This window comes from Hyperolius riggenbachi, chromosome 3 (assembly GCF_040937935.1).
Source record: "Hyperolius riggenbachi isolate aHypRig1 chromosome 3, aHypRig1.pri, whole genome shotgun sequence".
Classification (NCBI taxonomy): Eukaryota; Metazoa; Chordata; class Amphibia; order Anura; family Hyperoliidae; genus Hyperolius; species Hyperolius riggenbachi.
The window spans coordinates 225,822,900-225,843,166 of record NC_090648.1 but is presented as its reverse complement, the minus strand read 5'-3'; the positions used below and the strand labels follow the sequence as shown (position 1 = coordinate 225,843,166).

General features: G+C 42.8%; 1 protein-coding gene and 1 long non-coding RNA gene across 9 annotated transcripts in view; one reads left to right on the top strand and one right to left on the bottom strand.

Moving 5' to 3' along the window:
- SHANK3 (SH3 and multiple ankyrin repeat domains 3) overlaps nt 1-20,267 on the bottom strand; it is a 597,458-nt gene that overhangs the window by 158,302 nt on the left and 418,889 nt on the right. The window lies entirely within an intron of this gene.
- LOC137563431 (uncharacterized) lies at nt 12,618-19,989 on the top strand. Its single transcript, XR_011030347.1, has 3 exons — nt 12,618-12,827; nt 13,795-13,929; nt 19,836-19,989. It is a non-coding gene; the product is annotated as an uncharacterized lncRNA (long non-coding RNA).

The following is a 20,267-nucleotide window of genomic DNA, read 5'->3' as shown; positions in this document are numbered from 1 at the left end:
TATTAGAAGGTTCAGTATGTATTTATCTGAATAATGTATACACACAATAATGATTGTCTTGTAGCCATAGTAACTATGTTAATCAGTACCAAACTGGCATCTACAAACATTTCTTCTACAGCTGAATGCATTACACGTCATACACCGTATACAAAACAGAAATGCTGCCCATAACTGGTGCTTGGCTACAATTTCCAGTACGCACTGGGAAATTACTTTATTATTATTATTATTATTATATACAGTAGCTCCATCTTTTTTTTGTACACTGTACAAAGTAAGAAACACAGAGGTGGTAAACAACATAAATGTGAAAGTCACTAATAAAAGTCATGCATAACAAAAGCATACAGCAATTACAAGGAACAATTATAAGCTGCCCTTGCCAGCTCACGGTCTATGGGAAGGGGTGGGGGAACAGGAGGTAAGGCAATGAGTAAGCTGCATAACAAAAGGTGGTGAGTATCTGAGTCAGATACTGCATGAAGCACAGCTTGGTCAGTGTCTGAATGGAATAAACTAGGTTATGCTTGCTTAAAATGGTGGTGAGTTTTCTATTCCAAACTTTTATATTAAGTTGTCTAAAAAACCCTCAAACATTCATGGGCGTCCGCACATACGGCAAAACCGGGCATCTGCCCGACCCTGGCCGCCCGCTGCCCCCCATACCCCCTGGCCGCGTTCCCGTGCAGCCAGCAGGAGGGGAGCAGCGCAGAGAAAAGAGAGAGCTATGGGCACAGTGGGGAAGGGCGGACGTCTCCCCCCCCCTTCCCTCACCTTAAGGGGCTCTCTCTCCCTTGCTGTCCCCTCCGGAACGAAGTGTGCAGCGGCTGGAACTTACCTCGTCTCGCTCCTGCGCCGGAAGTTCTGGTGCCGCACTCTGGTCTGGACCAGACCAGAGTAGCAGCTAATCCATCCGGCGAAAGCGACGAGACGAGGTAAGTTCCGCCCGCTGCCCAGCTGCTGCACACTTCGTTCTGGAGGGGAGAGCGAGGGAGGGAGAGCCCCCTAAGGTGAGTGCCCATAGCTCTCCCACTTCTCTGCGCTGCTCCCCTCCTGCTGGGGCACACCTGGCTACTTTTTCTGGGGACATATACCCCTGGCTATATATATACTGGGCACATATACCCCTGGCTATATATATACTGGGCACATATACCCCTGCCTACATATACTGGGCACTTATACCCCTGCCTACATATACTGGGCACTTATACCCCTGCCTACATATACTGGGCACATATACCCCTGACTACATGTATTGGGCACATATACACCTGGCTATATATACTGGGCACATATACCCCTGCTTACATATACTGGGCACATATACCCCTGCCTACATATACTGGGCACATATACCTCTGGCTACATATACTGGGCACATATACCCCTGCCTACATATACTGGGCACATATACCGCTGCCTACATATACTGGGCACATATATCCCTGACTACATGTATTGGGCACATATACCCCTGCCTACATATACTGGGCACATATACCCCTGGCTATATATATATATATATACTGGACACATATACCACTGCCTACATATATTGGGCACATATACCCCTGCCTACATATACTGGGCACATATACCGCTGCCTACATATACTGGGCACATATACCCCTGACTACATGTATTGGGCACATATACCCCTGGCTATATATACTGGGCACATATACCCCTGACTACATATACTGGGCACATATACCCCTGCCTACATATACTGGGCACATATACCCCTGCCTACATATACTGGGCACATATACCCCTGCCTACATATACTGGGCACATATACCCCTGGCTACATATACTGGGCACATATACCCCTGGCTACATATACTGGGCACATATACCGCTGACTACATATACTGGGCACATATACCCCTGGCTATATATACTGGGCACATATACCCCTGCCTACATATACTGGGCACATATACCCCTGCCTACATATACTGGGCACATATACCTCTGGCTACATATACTGGGCACATATACACATGCCTACATATACTGGGCACATATACCCCTGGCTACCTGTTCTGGGGACATCTCTACCCCTGGCTACCAGTTCTGGGGACATCTATACCACTGGCCACCTATTCTGGGGACATCTATAGACCTGGGGCTACCTATTTTTGGGGAACCACTGCTGTCAGATTGAGTGTATTTTGGGGAACTGCTGCCAGGTGAGAGGTGTCTACATATTAAGGAGGCATTCTGCCTATTTATGTGAAATGCTGTCTATTTATGTGCCTCATGACTGCTGAATTTGTCTTGTTGGGGGCCTCATGGTTACTGACTTTGTCTTGTTGGGGGCCTCATGATTCAGCAATAATGAGGCCACCACTGTCACCACTGCCACCACTGTCCTAATCTAATGTCCCACCATTGCTTAGTTCATGTAAACTTGTCTACACCCACGACCACACCCACATTCTGGTTCATGACCACACCTATTTTTGGCATGTAGCCCCAACCCCAAATCTTCGGCGCGGCACGCGCTTTTTACCTCCCCCCTTTTTGCCCCCCCCCCCCTCTGGAAAATTTTCTGTGGACGCCCATGCATACATTTATCCCATTGTGTCACCACCCCTCCCTTTAGATTATAAGCCTATGGCAGGGCCCTCATTCATTGTGTATCTTACCTGACCGTGCATCATGCTCAACGTGAACTTGGACTACTACTCCAGTGCATAACCTGGCATTGTGTGTCTTACTGCTTATTACCTGTATTATGTTGTCTGTAACCCTTATTGTCTGCAACCTTATTTATTGTAGCGCGCTTCGTAATATGTTGGTGCTATATAAATACAATAAATAATAACAACACACATTTGTTGACAGAATGATCAGCGTTGGGCCAAAAGGTCTCATGCTTTAAAGAGACTCCGTAACAAAAATTGCATCCTGTTTTTTATCATCCTACAAGTTCCAAAAGCTATTCTAATGTGTTCTAGCTTACTGCAGCACTTTCTACTATAACAGTCTCTGTAATAAATCAATGTATCTTTCCCCTGTCAGACTTGTCGGCCTGTGTCTGGAAGGCTGCCAAGTTCTTCAGTGTTGTGGTTCTGCTATGAAGGGGGACTTCCAGGCCCCTCTCTGCACACTGCCTGTGTATTATTTAGATTAGAGCAGCTTCTCTCTTCTCTCTTATCTTTTACAAGCTGGATAAATCGTCCTCTGAGCTGGCTGGGCTTTCACATACTGAGTAATTACAGACAAGGGCAAAGCTGTTTGCAGGAAGAAAAGAGCAGCCTGAAACTTCAGTGCATGAGAGCAGAAGGGGGAAAGAAACACACAAATGATCTCTTGAGATTCAAAAGGAAGGCTGTATACAGCCTGCTTGTGTATGGATGTATTTTCTATGTGTGGACATACTGTACATCAACCTACTTCCTGTTTTGGTGGCCATTTTGTTTGTTTATAAACAAACTTTTTAAAACAGTTTTTAACCACTTTTAATGCGGCGAGGAGCGGCGAAATTGTGACAGAGGGTAATAGGAGATGTCCCCTAACGCACTGGTATGTTTACTTTTGTGCGATTTTAACAATACAGATTCTCTTTAAAACTGAGGAGAAACATTCTTATTAAGCTTGTACAAATTACTTAATGATTCTTTATTTCAAGTCTAGAAAATTATCAGGAGATAATCCGCCTAATGTATGAAACAATATATAATATGCAAGTCGTTCCCTTATTGGCATTCCTCAGTGATCCTCTGAGAATAAAGAAGGTAAAATTAGAAAAAGACAGCGGAAGAAAAATATGAAGTTAGATTTAGGGAGCGAGAAAGACGAAAAAAAAAAAGGAAAGCTGATGAGGTGTAGGGATTAAGGATGGCAATTCTGTAGAAACCCAGATATATGCCTTCCGTCCCGCCCTGCTCCATCCTGCAATTAGGAATATGTCCTAGGGCTTGTTGTATTCCCAAGTATCTTGACCACGGGCTCCAGATCTTTTCCGTCTTGTATTTATCCTGTACTATGCTCACCATCCTTTCGTATAACATAAAGTTGTTGACCCTGATATTTCCTTTCCCAGATCAGACCGTGCTCTGACTCCAGGCTTTGCGAATACTTGCTTAACAAGTTAACACTAGTATAAAAGTGGCTAGCTGCTCTTGAGATCTGGAGAGTAAAGGCAATTTAAAATGTGATACAGGTAGTCTCCGGTTAACGAACAAGATAGGGACTGTAGAACAGTTCTTAACTTGAATCCATTCTTAAAGAGACTCCGTAACAAAAATTGCATCCTGTTTTTTATCATCCTACAAGTTCCAAAAGCTATTCTAATGTGTTCTGGCTTACTGCAGCACTTTATACTATCACAGTCTCTGTAATAAATCAACTTATCTCTCTCTTGTCAGACTTGTCAGCCTGTGTCTGGAAGGCTGCCAAGTTCTTCAGTGTTGTGGTTCTGTGATGCATCTCCCCCCTCCAGGCCCCTCTCTGCACACTGCCTGTGTATTATTTAGATTAGGGCGGCTTCTCTCTTCTCTCTTATCTTTTACAAGCTGGATAAATCCTCCTCTGAGCTGGCTGGGCTTTCACATACTGAGGAATTACATACAGGCAGAGCTGTCTGCACTCTGCAGGAAGAAACAGCCTGACACTTCAGTGGAAGATAGCTGCAGGGGGAAAGAAACACACAAATGATCTCTTGAGATTCAAAAGGAAGGGTGTATACAGCCTGCTTGTGTATGAATGTATTTTCTATGTGTGGACATACTGTACATCAACCTACTTCCTGTTTTGGTGGCCATTTTGTTTGTTTATAAACAAACTTTTTAAAACTGTTTTTAACCACTTTTAATGCGGCGGGGAGCAGCGAAATTGTGACAGAGGGTAATAGGAGATGTCCCCTAACGCACTGGTATGTTTACTTTTGTGCGATTTTAACAATACAGATTCTCTTTAAAGAGAATCTGTATTGTTAAAATCGCACAAAAGTAAACATACCAGTGCGTTAGGGGACATCTCCTATTCCCCTCTGTCACAATTTCGCCGCTCCCCGCCGCATTAAAAGTGGTTAAAAACAGCTTTAAAAAGTTTGTTTATAAACAAACAAAATGGCCACCAAAACAGGAAGTAGGTTGATGTACAGTATGTCCACACATAGAAAATACATCCATACACAAGCAGGCTGTATACAGCCTTCCTTTTGAATCTCAAGAGATCATTTGTGTGTTTCTTTCCCCCCTGAGGGGGGAGTTCATAGCAGAACCACAACACTGAAGAACTTGGCAGCCTTCCAGACACAGGCTGACAAGTCTGACAAGGGAAAGATACATTGATTTATTACAGAGACTGTAATAGTACAAAGTGTTGCAGTAAGCCAGAACACATTAGAATAGCTTTTGGAACTTGTAGGATGATAAAAAACAGGATGCAATTTTTGTTACGGAGTCTCTTTAAGTAGTAACACTGTGCCATCTCTGTCCACTGAATCTCCTCTGTGCCTCCAGTGTCCCTCTGTATCACCTCTGTTCCCCCCTGTGCCTTCAGTGTCCCCTTCTGTGTCACCTCTACCCCCACACTGTGTACTTAGTGTCCCCGTCTGTGCCACCTCTGCTTCCATTGTGCTCCTCTGTATCACCTCTGCCCCACTGTCCCTTTTTGTGCCTTCTGCTGCCCCCCTTTGTGTTTCCTTCTGTCCTAGTGATAATCGTAATGTGCAGAACTCAGGGCTCACTATATAGTATAGTGTACTGCAGCAAAATGTAATTAACAAGTTTTAAAAGTCATTTTTCTTTCAAATTTTTAAAAATCGATTTTCTGAAAAAAATACAAGGTCTTCTTGAAAGATGTTTTTCAACTTGTTCCCTTTAGAAATAAATTTTGCATTTTCAGGGCATTCGTATTGGCGAGTCATTCATAAGTCAGGTGTTCGTAAATCGGTAGCGATGGACAAACATCTGTTTGCTCAAAATAGTAGAAAGGGTACACAGGGCCTACTATACTGGCCCACTGGAGTGCTCTAAGCCCGTGATAGAGGCAAACTATTCAGTTCAAGAAAGAGCGGCTGGGCACATCCAGTATAAAATGCCAGCTTTATTTAAATATAGTAAAAAATCAGCAGCAAACAATGGTACAGACCCCCCATGAGAGAGAGGCAGAGGGAAGTCAATAGCAAGATGTTCCCCCAAAATACATGTACATAACAAAGAGGTTTTTTTCATGTTTTTTTTAAAAGGAACCCGAGATGTTAGATGTGGAAGCTGCCATATTTATTCCTTTTAAACAATACCAGCTGACTGGCAGTCCTGCTGATCTTTCTGGTCAGAAGGGTCTAAATCACATACCTGAAACAAGCATGCAGCTAATCTTGTCAGATTTGTTAAAGACATCTGATCTGCATGCTTGTTCAGGATCTATGGCTTAAAGTATTAAAGGCAGAGGATCAACAGGACAGCCAGGCAATGTGCATTTATAAAAAGAAACAAACATGTCAGCCTCCATATCCCTCTCACCTTAGATTCCCTTTAAACAAAGGAAAATTACATTTTGCTGCACTACACTTTAATGCATATTTTTTTCTGAGCTCTGTATACACATTTGATACACTTAAAAAAAACGTACAGAATCCATTAATGTTCTTAGTTAACCATAAATACTTACCTTTGGTCATTCCCACGACAGTAACCTCAGAAATTTCCTACACCGTAACCTCTCGATACCGACAAATGACGGAGAAGCAGCTCCCTGTCATTGATCTCCTGGGCTCTAACTTGTCAATGAGATTATGCACATGGAGAAATTAGACTCTGACGATGATAAAATGGGGTCCTTCACATGCACTTGGTCCATATGGTTGGATTATAGAGACTTGGACCCATTTCAGAAATTAGTGTCCTCATGACAGACTGGAATCTTTGCCCAGTTCATACAGATCCTAGTTTTCTCCATCCCTTTCTTGGTGTTGAAAATTGGTACCAGGATAGTTTGACCCCCCTGGTGTCTTCACTATGATAAAGATGGGGCATGTTTGACTTTAGATTGGCTATAGGTGTACCACTGGTGGTAATATCACTTAGTAGTCAGTTGTTATCTGAGTTTGTAGCACCAGATTATATGTAGTTAGGGGTTATGTGAAGGGAAATAATGTATCCTATTCCTATCACGTACATTTAAAGGAAATGGATTATATTGATATGTTCTATAAAGGTTATACTGTTTCTTTTTTGTACTTTCTATTTCTTTTCTTTCTCCCCCCCCCCCCCTTTCCTTCTTCAGGCTGGATATGTGGTGACCATGCTCATTTCAGTGCTGGTTCCCTCTTTTCCTCTTCCTTTTTTCTTTTCTCCTTTTATCTAGCTCTTTCCTCGTTTCTCCTCTCAGCAGCCTGGTCTCTAATGTGTCCATGTATGATATATATCGGATGGTATGTGCAATTGCTGTACATGTTCCATTAATATTAAAGTATGATGCCCCATACTATTACTGCTGCTGTATACTTTACGTTCTTAGCTAATAAAAAGAGATTTAACAAGATTTAACAACATGGAGAACACCACACACATTGATCTCTGCCGCAATGAATGACGAACAGCACACTGATCCCAGCCCAGCACTTACTATGCTAACATTCACAATCCCCAGAACATCTTCCTAATTACCCGCTAAGCAGGTGTTAATGTGGGGCAGTGCACAGGTGGCAGGGGTGTGGCATGGGAGGGTGTGGGGTGCCCTGCCTTGTGTGTCAGTGGGGTGCAGCATACAGCGGGAAGAGAGCGGCAGGTGCCACAGTGCTATACTAAGAATAGGAAGCCCTAGAACATCTTTAAAATTCCCTCCAGCATCGTCTATTGGTCAGCCCAAAAGACCAATGGGAATCCTTATTGGGTTTGTCACTGGTCATGGCCAGGATCAATGCTTGCATCGTTCTCCTTTACTGAGAGGATATGGCATGGAACATTTCCAGGGATACTGTTATGGGAGTATCTATGGTTAATTAAAAATATTGAATAACTTTTTTCATTGTTGCTTTTATTTTAACTCTTTGTGGAAATGGATAATGGAGCATGTTTTGTTTAAGGGAACACATATATACATACCACCCTTATTACATTTCCCAATTTTGCCTGTTTTTCTTCCCTTATACAGATCTTCCTGTTGGTAGCTAAGGGGTCCCCCCCATAGGTTTCCCTGGTGATTTACTGGCTCCAATACATGTCTCTGGTAGTTTAGTGGCCCCACATATGCTTCCTTGGTGGTCTGGTGGGATTGTGGTGGTCTGGTGAGTTTCCCTACTGGCTTGTTGGTTGGCCTGGTGGGTGTCCCTGGTGGTCAGGTGGGTGTCCCCGCTGGTCTGGTGAGTGTCCCTGGTGGCTTTCCCTGGTCGGTGTCCCTGGTGGTCTGGTGGGTGTCCCTAGTGGTCTGGTGGATGTCCCTAGTGGTCTAGTGGGAGTCCCGGGTGGTCTGGTGGGTTTCCCTGGTGGGTGCCCCTGGTGTCCTGGTAGGTGTCCCTGGTGGTCTCCCCTTTGCAGATATAGCAGTAGGAATTGATGCAGGGTAAGTATATACTTCCCTCCCCTAGATCTAGTGATGAGCAGCTCTCCCCTCTGCATAGAACTCTCCAAGGATCAATGTATGCTGTAAAGCTGGGCAACAAAAGCTGAGTATATGATTTATTTATTTGCTGCATCTATATAACGCCAACATATTACTTAATGCTTCAAAGAGTACACAAAACCTTGCCAATCTCTGTATCCTAAAAGAGCTCATGCCAGTACCACATGCACACACTTCGGCATGCTTGGTATGTTTTTGAGAGGAAACTGGAGCACTCAGAAGCAACCCAAACACACACAGGAAGAACATACAAACTTGTGCACCACTTCTGCTCCAGCTGTCTGTACACTTTAGTTGATAAATCTGTCCTTGTGCCCTAAGCGGGTTTCATAGCCAGGACTGCAAGGAAAGACAAATACATAACCATAATCAGCAACAACTGCTGTTGCTGTATTCCAACTCTTCACCTCACAAACCTCCTTATTGGTAATGTATGTAATGAGAGACGAATACAAAACTCAGTTTGTTTTTTCACTTTAGTAACTTGTACTGTAGATTTGTTTTCACTCCAGGCACAGAAATAGTACAGTATTGCTTTCCATGCAGCAAAAATGAAATCCAATTGTCTATTATTGTCATAAATTGTTTTCAATGGTTCCTAATGTGTCCTCTATTCTCCCTATTGGCTTAATCTTGCTTGAAAGCCTATACATGGAGCAAAAAGAAAATAACTCCTCTCACATTTTCATCTTTTCCGAATTCCCATTGTACAACACACAGGAAAATGCAAACCTTTCTCTTGTGCACTTGTTATGCCATCTTTGGTACTGCTGACAAGTCCTATTCAACTGCTTTGAATGGGACAGAAATGCCATTGCACCACAAAAGTAGTACACAGCTTAGTAGTAGTGTGGTAAGAATCGTACCTCACTAGTGGAAACCCTGTGCTCTGGAGTATGTTCTGTGGAATAAAGTCTAAAGCTGGCCATCTTACCACTTCTATGTAGTATGAAAACTCACCTACACAATCTGTTAAAAAAATACACAATCTTTTGGCACTATATCAATATGGTTAGACTGTACAATCAACATTGTAAAGTGTATGGCCACTTTAAACTGACAACGCCCATTAAATGGACCTTCTTTGCTCCTTAGGTGTATATGATTAGTATTTCTGTAAAAGCCACAAAGGCCAAAGCCTTGGGCAGCTTCTTTTGGTTGGACATGGAAGAGGGGAGATGCTGCCCAAGGCAACTGTACATGGAAGTGATAGGCTGCTTTATATGGATGTCACACATGCAAGAGAGGGCAGAGCATGGAATGGGAGGGTGGACGTGGTGGCTGCACATTGAAGGGAAGCAACAAGCAAGCTGGCCTAGGGGCAGAAAAAGTGTGATTCTGTCCCTGCTCATGATTAGAAACTGTTTGCCTAACTAACTTTTGAATAAGTACCATAGCAAACACATTACAATTCATGAGAAAGGGAAGATGGTATTCTAGAATACTGAAGAATAATGAGGAGAGTTGTTGACAGAGGTTATATAATAAAAATGTTACATTATGGCTGGGGTGTGAGACCAGTGTTTCTCAACATTTTATTGGTATGTACCCCTTTTAAAACCCTGTACTCACCAAGTACCCCCTGCCATAGTAAACATTATCTCAAGTACCCCTTGACAAATACATTTTTAATCATAGTACATAATAATTGGTTCTAAACAATTTTCAAGCATTTACTATTGCTTTTAATTAGCTAAAATATGAATTTGGTGTTGTTTATATAGGATTTATCATTTTCTAAAACTCTAAATTTGTTATACTTGGTTAATAATATCAAGCCGAAGTACCCCCTGGAACCATCAGAAGTACCCCCTGGGGTAGGCGTACCACACGTTGAGAACCTAGGTGTTAGACGACATAGGAAACCTGTCCATACATTTTGACTGCTTAGGTTTCCTGTTTAGTTTGCTGTGAAACAGAAGTTCACTTTTGCACCTCTAAAAACTAGATCAAATTTACTGACACATTTTGCTTTCTTGGATTTCAGTTTACTAGATATTATGTGAGACACCAGCCAAAACTACTTGAGGGTCAGTTCACACTAGGTCCACTGCTGAGGAATTTTCCAGATCCAAGGACAGTGGACAAATGAACATGCTCAAAGGAGTAGGACACACTCCCTCTTTATGAGCTATTCATACTGTATATGTCCATTTTCAAGATATCGATTTTGTCCATAGTATTATCGCAACAGACAAACTCAAACTGCACGATTTTTACAGACAGCAGACAAGAATTGTACAGAAACAGACATAATGCAAGTCTATGGTAGAAGATTCACAGTATATTTTATGTCAGTTTTCAGCGGGAGACACTAGGAAGTTCCATGAATTCTATGATAAGGGCCATCCCAACTCTTAGGGAACGTTCACACCTAGGCCCTTTTTTCAAGCACCAGCGATTTTGAAAACCGCCCTAAAAAGCTTGTACAATGACTCCCCATGAGAGTGTACTCATCTGAGCGGTTCGTTTCCGTTCTGCTCAGCAAAGCGTGTACCATTTTCTGAGCGTTTTTGCTCTATAGAAGGTAAAGGGAAATTGAAAAGTGATTTGTATAGCAATTTCCCCAGCGCTTTGATGAATAAAAAAATTGTATTTATTCATTTCCGGGTCAAAGAGTTCACTTCCTGACTTGCGCCAGGAAGTGAAAAAAGCCGAATCGCTCTATAAAAGCGCTTAGAAAAGTGCTTTAACCTCCTTGGCGGTAATCCCGAGCTGAGCTCGGGGTATGCCGCCGGAGGTCGCCGCTCAGGCCCTGCTGGGCCGATTTTCATTCTGAAAAAAGCAGCACACGCAGCCGGCACTTTGCCAGCCGCGTGTGCTGCCCGATCGCCGCCTCTCCGCGGCGATCCGCCGCGTGCATCGGCGAAAGAGGGTCCCCCCAGCCGCCCGAGCCCAGCGCAGCCGGAACAAACAGTTCCGGCCGGCGCTAGGGGCTGGATCGGGCGGCTCTGACGTCAGGACGTCGACTGACGTCCATGACGTCACTCCGCTCGTCGCCATGGCGACGAGGAAAGCGAAACAAGATAGGCCGCTCATTGCGGCCTATCTTGTTACTTTCGATTGCCGGAGGCGATCGAAAGTACGCTTCCGGAGCGCCCTCTAGTGGGCTTTCATGCAGCCAACTTTCAGTTGGCTGCATGAAATATTTTTTTTTTTAATTTAAAAAAAACCCCATTGCAGCCTCCCTGGCAAAATAAATAAACCGCCAGGGAGGTTAAGAAAACCGCAGCGCCCACCGAGTGCCAGGGTGGCGGGGGGAGGAAATTGACTATAAAATCGCAAATTGCTGGTGTCAGCTATTGATATTTTAGGTGTGAACAAAGCCTGATACCACACAACCACTGTCTCCAGTGTCTCAAACCCGCCAAGAAAACAATCCACTTCACAGTATTATGTAACTAGAAGTACAGGATGTGGTGGTGATTAACTAGCCTGTACTAAAAATACTAATGCTCATTGCACCGATAGCACAATAAGCGTTACCATAGCAATGCTTGTAAACAGTGTACCGCGCATTACAGAAGTAGCATAGAGTCTGCCACATTACCTCTGTACCACACACAAAGGGCCTTATTCACTATTTGGTGCTAACCTAGTTAGCACGCCTAAAGGCTTTGGGCGTGCTAACTAGAGTGCTAAGTAGTTAGCATGCACCAAGCCGAATAAGATCGGGTGCAAAGTACCGTGCACAAAACCTTCTGTGCGCAAAGGAGGGTGCGCACAAAATGAAAATGGAGCACTCTATGCGCCTATAAAGTCGCACTGGATGCGCCCTAAACGTCGCATCCAAAACTTTGCGTGCGGTACTTAGCGCTAATTAGTACGCGCTTAGTTTCTTTAGGCATGATAAGGGGTTTTTCACAAGCCTGCTAACAGTTAGCACCGCTTTGTGAATCAAGCCCATACTGTTTACATGCGTTGCTATGGTAATGCTCGTCATGCTATCAAGAGCAATGAGTGTTACTATTTTCAGTACAGGCCGGTAACATTGTCACGCGGTGTGCAATGATACTGGCTATTGTAAATCAAGCTTGTTGTCCTCTATTGTCCTAGGAAATACATGCAACAACAGATGAAAACAAAAGACAAAACTGGTCAACAATTCACCAATGGATGCACTGGATCAGCTTAAAATGAAAAATGGATATGTGCAATCCATACACGGTTACAACCTGGGGCACTGCGTGCACAGAATGTGTAGTCCAACTCCACCAACGCTACCAGACGCAACACAGGTGCTATACTGCTAATCTACTCCAACACCCATATTACTGCCTCTTGCCAGTAATTGGAAAATGTAATCCAACTTTATTCATGTTTTTCTCTTTACTACAAATTCTTGAGTTAATTATAAGAATCAAAAGTTTTCTTGGTGGAAAACATATTTCTGCAGTTTGATTCTAAGTATTTTTTACAAACTCCTAGTGTGGGCTAGTACAATAGAAGACTTTCTACACTTTTATGAGTTAGTCAGCATTGCATGATATTTGTACACATCTTATAATGTTAACTTGGCAATGAGAAGGTGACAGAGTATCCTTCTCCCTAAGGCCTGGTACACACCATGCAATTTACACTTCAGATCCTATTCAAGTGAGTTAGCAGATTGATATTCAGATCTGACATTTGTCCAATATAGAAGAAAGCTAAAGTACACATGTATGCCTTTTTTCTAATTCAGATTTCGAATCATTTTTTTCAATTGAATATCGATCCAAAAATGAATCTAAATGACAGACACTTGGAACAATAACCAGTAATTTTATCAATATTTTTCAGCATGTCTGATCTGCTTCCAATCGAGAAAGATATTGATTTTGAGCTTGGGTTCAGTCACTGGCTCTCAGTAGGCTGTATATATTTTTTTTCCAGACCCCATCATTTTATAGATCGGGAATAGGATCTGAAGTGCAATTTGCACAGTGTGTACCAGGCTTTACAAAAGTGGGTATTACGTGGGTGGTTATTTTGTTGGCTGGTAGATCCCTTGGTGGAAGGCGCATGCACTCTGTATCAAACGCAAGCACCGCTACTGCCCACTATATTGAACAGATCTTACCAAATGTTCCATAGCGGAAGTGAAGCAATAGTGCCGTTGTTAGCTTTCACATTATATACTTTTTACTCAATTAAAAGGAAAAAACAAAATCTAAAGAAAAGTTACTGGAATGCAACTGATATATAGTATTTTTTTTCTGATAGACATTTCAAAAACCAATGCGTGAAACCATCAAAAGGCAATGAGAAGACAAGATGACAGCAAACTGAATATCTGTGAAAATGGGGAAAGACATATAGCTAAATATAACCGAACAATGAAGAACATACACATGAATGGTAGAATTTAATCTTCTATCTCGTTTCTACATTTGCGAATTTTACTATTTTGTACAACAGGACTATGAAACAGCTTTTATTATTGTATTAGTAAAAAATTACCGTATATGTTTTCCATCACCTTACAAGTGCCTAATATCTCCTAAACTAGACTGAACTAGACTGATTATTCCTGCAATAATTTGCACACATGCCTTCAGTTTTATGGTACTTTTTATTAATTACATGCTTAGTTTCAGTTTAAATCTCTATAGGTAGCAAGGCAATGCATTCCTTTATCTATCCCTGATGCAAGATACTCTTGTTCATTTATGTAGAACCTCCATAATTTCTGACTAGAATGAATCAAAATCAGGATAGTGGGCAGTGTGATGCAAATCACTGAGAAACTTATTTAGGACCTCCAAAACTGCTGCACTATAGCCAACATGCAGCCTTAAAGGGACACTTAAGTCAAACAAAAAAAATGAGTTTTACTTACCTGGGGCTTCCAATAGCCCCCTGCAGCTGTCTGGTGCCCTCGCCGTCTCCCTCCGATCCTCCTGGCCCCGCCGGCAGCCACTTCCTGTTTCGGTGACAGGAGCTGACAGGCTGGGGACGCGAGTGATTCTTCACGTTCCTGGCCACAATAGCGCCATCTATGCTGCTATAGCATATATCATATACTATATAGCAGCATAGAGGGTGCTAATGTGTCTGGGAATGCGAAGAATCACTCGCATCCCAAGCCTGTCAGCTCCTGTCACCGAAACAGGAAGTGGCTGCCGGCGAGGCCAGGAGGATCGGAGAGAGACGGCGAGGGCACCAGACAGCTGCAGGGGGCTATTGGAAGCCCTAGGTGAGTAAAACTCATTTTTTTTGTTTGACTTAAGTGTCCCTTTAAAGAGACTCTGAAGCCTCTTTAAAAATCAGTTTTTACCTCTTATTTAAGTTAAGGATCCATGCCCGACCTAAAACACAGCTATCCCGTGGCTGAACGAGGATTTTATCACCCTCAAATCCCCAGGGCAAAAACGGGGGAGCATTTCCTGGAGGAGGCAGAGCTTTCTGCAGTAGCTCTGCCTCTCCTCACATCAATCCCCGCTGATCGCTGCCTCTTCCCGCCCCTCTGTCTTCTTTCACTGAGAGGGGCGGGAGAGAGGGGGAGATCCACGGTGAATTGACGTGAATAGAGCTACAGCGGTAAGCTCTGTCTCCCTGGGCAGCAAAATCCACGACCAAGAAAGTCATGGATTTTTGCCCTAGGATTTGAGGGTGATAAAACTCTCGTTCAGCCGCGGGATAGCTGCGTTTTAGGTCGGGCATAGATCCTTAACATAAATAAGAACTAAAAACTGATTTTTAAAGAGGCTTCAGAGTCTCTTTAAATATGTTGTAGAACTGTTGATTTGCCTAGAGCTGTCTCTGGCTTTGTATATAAGGTAGGCCCACTGGAGACTTCTTTGAACGTTTTCTAGACCCATACTTCACTAAACAGCCAATGTTAGACCTAAACCAAACCTGCAGACTTGCTTGGAACAAACCTTCCCAGTCAAGTAGGATTTAAACCTTGACTTGACACCAATATACACCTTTCAAGAGTCTTGAGCAATTCTGAAAATATTAGTATTAAGAATAATAACATAATATTCATATTAGTGTATTTAACAATAAGAAATGTGTCCTCCTGTAAGTCCTACTGTAGAACAAGCACCTCCTCTTTGTGATCTCTGTAACAAGTGAAGTAATTACAGCATGTCCCTTTGATACCATTATATCACCTTTATAATAAATGCAGTAATTATTTCTTCATATCACAAGTGTTGCCATTATATCCTCCATATAATAAGCAAATCATCATGCCTTCCATGCAAGCGCAGCCATTATGCTATCCTTAGTAACAAGAGCAGTCATCTTCCTCCATCCATGAATTAGTAATAAGAATGGATAACGTATTACTACAAAAATCCAATTTACACTCACCAGGAGCTTTGAAAAAAATGTAAATGATTAAGTCTCAGATGGTTCACAAAGTCAGCAAATTCATGGCTGGGGTAAACTAAATGAACAGGGGCAACCATAGCCAGTGACCTATTGATGCTGAATGGACATGGCAGCTGTGATATATACTTATGAGCCAATAAATGTAGACAGGAAGTAATTCATACAGAGGGCATTTGCTTCCATTGGGGATTATTTACAAAACTACATTAGAATGTCCTTACGCAGGCAGCACAAAGTAATTAAAACCCGACTTACACCAGTTACATAGCGTTGGCAACGTGTGACACCAGTTACATAGCGTTGGCAACGTGTGTCGCCAGTGTAGCTTGCGTTAAGCTACTTACATAACCTGCCTCACACTAGCAATGCATGGGTTACCTAGGTGACATAGGTTGCCCTATTTGCACAATGCACGCTATGTAACTGCTGTAAGAATACATTAAAATTGTCGTGCACTGTGCATGGCAATTTTGACTTTGCTCCGTGAATATGCCCCACTGAGCCTCATCAAACAACTTCTTAATTTCCAAGCTGAGGAATAATTACATTCTTTCAGGTGATTTGTACCATGAACAGTATTTCTAGCTGAAGGCTTGTATTAGTGTTATTAGTGTGTAGAGATAAACGCCATATGCTCAGAGATTAATCATAGTAATGAATCATACAAAAAAAAAAACAACAAAAAAACAACTCTGTTTAAAGTTTTAGGCAGTGGTTTGTGTATTGTTTCCCGCTGTAAAATTTTACATTAAAACTGACATCCCGAGTTGTTGACATCTAATGCAAAATTTTGCATGTGGGGAAAAAACTGACAGCCTGGTGCACTCTTGTACATTACTTGCATTGTATCTAATTTTTACATTATACACAACAACTAGGATCGGGTGGCCAACCAATTTAATTGTAGCACCACTCAGTCTTCTGAGGAGAGATTCTGGTAATTCAAATTCCAGTAACCACCACAAAAAAACCTTCCTCTCTTCATGTGCTATAACAAAATATACTTTATTGATGACATACAAAAACTCCCCAGCAATTTGTCACACGGAACCCTCCCCTTAAAACCATTAAAACCAAAACTGGTAAGAACATGGAGCAATTCTAACCATATCTTCTTCCTTCTCCCCACTGTCTCAGTGATGGTTACTCTCAAAAATGATCGCCCAGCCGCAGCCTATGCGGATCACATTGGTCCACCAATCACTGTCTGACATATGTGGGCCCACCACCAGCGCACACCCTGAGGCCTCCACTCACACACTGCTATATGGCCATCTATGTTGTATGTAACCTTGTCACTTTTAAGCTGTTTCAACAAGAGGCCTCCACTCCAAAAAACTTTTGCTTTCCTTAATGTCCCAGCATGGTGTCTCTACTGCGCAGTAGTATGTTGCTAACAGTTAAACTTGTTGAGAGTCCTGTTGATTCTAGCCCGTTTGCTGTGGAACAACCCCCTGCATACGTCACCGCTCATCCATGGGCATCAGTGTGGCCATCTAATGAAGCAAAAGTCCTCTATATACAGCACGGCAACTCTGGCAATCAAGCAGCCTTTAGCCCGCATGTGTAGGAGGCTTTGGTTGGCACTTACGTTACCGGCATTCACCTTACGGGGGAGCTCCGCTCAGGGCGCATCTCCAGAAGCTCGCCCGACCTCTTCGTCACCCCGCTGCTTGAAGCCGGTCCGTCACACAACTCTTCCCCCAGGAGTTCGGGAGTGTACGCTGATGGTTCCACCTCGTGAGCGCTCACATGACTTGACCAGGGCCCTCCCGCTGACGCGTTTCGCCCCGCCCACGGGGCTTTTTCAAAGCGTAATGGGTTACGGCTGTCTGATACACACTTCCCTTTTATTTGATCACAATCTCCTCCCTCTGTTTAACCCTCCACGGGCTGTCAGGCAATATTCCAAGTTTATGGCTATAGTTAGTCCTCAGTAATCACACGACTTCTTCATTCCTGGGGGTTGCACAGTTCACTCTACAGTATATTCTATATTTTTGATCTCACATACTACGGCACAGGCCGATGTTACCTTGCAGAGTATATTTTATATCATTTAACTATTTCACTCACTTTAAACATCCACAGCCCATCATTTATTTTAGGAGATACATTGTACGATCAACTTTCAGGGTATGCATAATACAGGTGATATTACAATTTTCTAATCAAGGAAATATACCATATTAATATCAGAATTTAGTCCTTGGGGGATTTTTGTACCCAAACGGTATATCCACCTAGTTTCAATTTTATAGAGTTCCTTCTCAATATCTCCTCCTCTCCTTGGGACTTTTTGTTTCACAATTCCCTTAAAGCGCAGTCCCGAAGGGTCCTTGTTATGGTACCTCTCAAAATGTGCACCCAAGGGGCTATCTTTCTCTGCTTTTTCAATATTTTTTACATGCTCCCCAATTCTCGCTCCCAATCGTCTTTTTGTTTTACCAATATAGAGTAGATTACAGGGACACGTGATACAATACACCACTCTCTCAGAATTACAATTAATGTTCTCTCTGATTTCATAAGTTCTAGTACCCTTTGCATTCATAAAGGTTTTTGTTTTTTCAACCAGATTGCATACACAGCAATTGCCACAACTAAACATTCCAAATTTCTGGGGAAACTGTCCCAACCATGTTTCTTTCGGAGTACTATTGAACTCAGATCTCACTAACAAGTTTTTTAGATTTTGTGCCCTTTTGGCTGTCATATATGGTCTGTCCCCAACAATCCTGGCAATTCTCTGATCTAACAACAGTATGTTCCAGTGTTTCTGCAATACTTTCTGTAGACTATACCAGTGGGATCCATACATGCTGGGACATTAAGGAAAGCAAAAGTTTTTTGGAGTGGAGGCCTCTTGTTGAAACAGCTTAAAAGTGACAAGGTTACATACAACATAGATGGCCATATAGCAGTGTGTGAGTGGAGGCCTCGGGGTGTGCGCTGGTGGTGGGCCCACATATGTCAGACAGTGATTGGTGGACCAATGTGATCCGCATAGGCTGCGGCTGGGCGATCATTTTTGAGAGTAACCATCACTGAGACAGTGGGGAGAAGGAAGAAGATATGGTTAGAATTGCTCCATGTACTTACCAGTTTTGGTTTTAATGGTTTTAAGGGGAGGGTTCCGTGTGACAAATTGCTGGGGAGTTTTTGTATGTCATCAATAAAGTATATTTTGTTATAGCACATGAAGAGAGGAAGGTTTTTGTGGTGGTTACTCTAATTTTTACATTAGTTGTGATGTTTGAAGAAAATGGTTGTGAAAACATGTGTTTTAGAGTGAACCCCTGCCTCACTCAATTTAAGGACTCCTAGGATGCAAGCATCTAGCTTCCATCAAGAAAGTCTTGTAATTTTCAAACAATGGTGGCCGCTCTACTTGACTGGAAATTTGACTGGAAATGTCTTTGCTCATACAGGCATATTCCAGTGCTTCTACACATGTACTATGGTCCTTGGCATAGAATCTGGCATGTGTACAAAGGGCCCCAACCCTCTCGGTGCATTGACAAGGCCAAATACTGGCTGAGGGCATTGTTCTCTCCCTCCCAGCTGCTCTGCCAACTCGCCTCCCCTCTCTATAGCAACACAATGCGCCTGTACAGAGCACAGCCAAACCTGTTGCCCGAGGGACTGAGTCCCTGCAAGGCAACATTGGGCACACGCGTGTATCAAGCTATCGGCTGAAAGTCCCAAGTCAGTAGTTTAGTTATATAGTTGTCCATGCTGGAGATCGAGAGGCACTTGATGCTATGGCTTCCTTGGAAGTACTCAACGATTCTCAAAAGGGTTAAAAGAAATAACTTTGATTCCCATGATCCTCCCCACCTCCACGCTATTGATTATATGTGAATCCCTCACTACTCAGTTTCAACTTCAGACAGCTTGCCAATTTCTCATGTCTTTTAAAGGTCATGAACTATGTCACTTTTCCTGAGGAACCTCCCAATAACTTCAGCATCATCAGGGACCAATCAAATGCAGCAAGAAGCACACTGACATGACATGAATTCATAAACACTAAAGAGTTTGGAAGAAGGACTGATCGCTTTTTAACCATTTAAGATACAAAGCACAGTGTTCTCCTTAACGATTAATAATGGTTTCTATTTAATGTTTAATAAACTGAAGGCTTAAATGAACATTGTTTCCATTTAATGTTTAATTAGTAAAGTATTTAAAGTAGAAAATGTTATATTCACCTTGTTCAAGACATCCCCAGTGTGGACGGGTGCTCTAATATCAGGCCTCTAAAGCGGTCATCCCACTGACAGTCATGATCTGCTGTGCGGTGAAATGCCCAGCGACGGCAGCATGAAGCAAAAGCTGTGAGTGAGAACCTG